Source organism: Procambarus clarkii, unplaced genomic scaffold (genome assembly GCF_040958095.1).
Source record: "Procambarus clarkii isolate CNS0578487 unplaced genomic scaffold, FALCON_Pclarkii_2.0 HiC_scaffold_652, whole genome shotgun sequence".
Taxonomy (NCBI): domain Eukaryota; kingdom Metazoa; phylum Arthropoda; class Malacostraca; order Decapoda; family Cambaridae; genus Procambarus; species Procambarus clarkii.
Window position 1 is genome coordinate 97,626 of NW_027189685.1, and position 2,375 is coordinate 100,000.

Here is a 2,375-nt window from a genome sequence, read left to right on the forward strand (position 1 = left end):
CTTTTGGGTGGCTTAATCTTCATCAATCAATCATCGGCGCCGGCCATCACAAACCACAGTTGTTCACCATGGCTCGCACCAAGCAGACTGCTCGCAAGTCCACGGGAGGCAAGGCTCCTCGTAAGCAGCTGGCCACCAAGGCAGCACGCAAGTCTGCTCCTGCCACAGGGGGCGTGAAGAAGCCTCACCGTTACAGGCCCGGAACGGTCGCCCTGCGTGAGATCCGTCGTTACCAGAAGAGCACAGAGTTGCTCATCAGGAAACTTCCCTTCCAGCGTCTGGTGCGCGAGATTGCCCAGGACTTCAAGACCGATCTTCGCTTCCAGTCGTCTGCCGTCATGGCTTTACAGGAGGCATCCGAGGCTTACCTGGTCGGTCTCTTCGAGGACACTAACCTCTGTGCCATCCACGCCAAGCGTGTCACCATCATGCCAAAGGACATTCAGCTTGCTCGCCGTATCCGTGGAGAGCGTGCATAAGCTAAAACGACCACCCTAGTATACACCAAACTCGGCCCTTCTCAGGGCCAAAATATCCTTCTAAGGAGATTTCAGACATTCCTAGCATCAGTCATATGAATTAACCTTCATCTATACATATAATAAATAAATAAATACAATAATTTAGGTGTCATACATACACTGTACACGTGATATCAATAAATCAAGTCATTTGTAGTACAACCTGTCCTCTTACAAACAAAACGCCGTCGCTTTTCATTCTTATGCACTGCCAAGGATCCTTCCCCCCCCCCCCCCCCCCCTCCAAAAAAAAAAAAAAAATTGTCATACTGTACTAGAAATAAAAGCAGCTTGTATAAGTGACATACTGTCCTGTCCTGTTTTATTCTGTTTTTGGTCCTCTGGCTTAATCTGTTAAGTTAGGAGATGACATTTTAAATTAACCGTTTTCTTGACATTTTCAAACCTTAAGAGGGTGGCCTGCATAGTAATCCTAATGTGGAACATAACAATGAATCTCTAATCTCTAGAAAAAAGATACCGAGTGTTTATATGTGTGTTGAGAGAGAGAGAGAGAGAGAGAGAGAGAGAGAGAGAGAGAGAGAGAGAGAGAGAGAGAGAGAGAGAGAGAGAGAGAGAGAGAGAGAGAGAGAGAGAGAGAGAGAGAGAGAGAGAGACATGCAGAGACAGAGACAGAGACAGAGACAGAGACAGACAGACAGACAGACAGACAGAGACTGAGAGAGAGAAACACACACAGACAGTTTCATAAATATTCTCATTTTATAGCTATTTGCTTTCAGTGACAGAGGTTTTTGTTATAATAGTATTGGTGTCTAACACTCACAATCTCTTTAGAAATTAAAGTGTGGCTCCAATGGAGCCGAGTTTGTTGGTTTGAGGCCAAGCCACCACCACAGGGCAGTAAGTAAGCCGTTTACTTGGAGGAGGTGTACTTGGTGACGGCCTTAGTGCCCTCAGAGACGGCGTGCTTGGCCAGTTCTCCGGGCAACAGGAGCCTTACAGCCGTCTGGATCTCCCGACTGGTAATGGTGGAACGCTTGTTGTAGTGGGCCAGGCGAGAAGCCTCGGCGGCGATGCGCTCGAAGATGTCGTTCACGAACGAGTTCATGATCGACATGGCTTTGGAAGAGATACCAGTGTCGGGGTGGACCTGCTTCAGCACTTTGTAGATGTAGATGCTGTAGCTCTCCTTCCTCCTGCGCTTCTTTTTCTTATCGCCCTTGGCAATGGCCTTCTGGGCCTTTCCGGCCTTCTTGGCAGCCTTTCCAGATGCCTTGGGTGGCATGATGATGCTCGTGCTGGCTGGCGTTGCGATACAATAATGAACTTTTGCGCGAGTCGAGCTTTCCTTTTATATCCCGCTCGCGACTCAGCTCAGAGCGGGTCGCGTGGCGGAGCGCGCTGATTGGTCAGTGGCGGACTCCCTTGATCCTGAGCGGGGTATATAACACGAAGCTCGATCTGCGGGCCGGCATAAAACACCACAAACCCACAACAGCAGCAGCAATGTCAGGACGCGGCAAGGGAGGCAAAGTGAAGGGCAAGTCAAAGTCTCGCTCCAGCAGGGCCGGACTTCAGTTCCCCGTGGGCAGAATTCACCGTCTGCTGCGTAAAGGCAACTACGCCGAACGCGTCGGTGCTGGCGCTCCTGTCTACCTGGCAGCCGTCATGGAATACCTCGCTGCCGAAGTTCTGGAGCTCGCCGGTAACGCCGCACGTGACAACAAGAAGACCCGTATCATCCCACGTCACTTGCAGTTGGCCATCCGCAACGACGAAGAACTCAACAAACTTCTGTCTGGCGTAACCATTGCACAGGGAGGTGTTCTTCCAAACATTCAGGCAGTTCTTTTGCCAAAGAAGACAGAGAAGAAGTAAGCACTTCTGCCA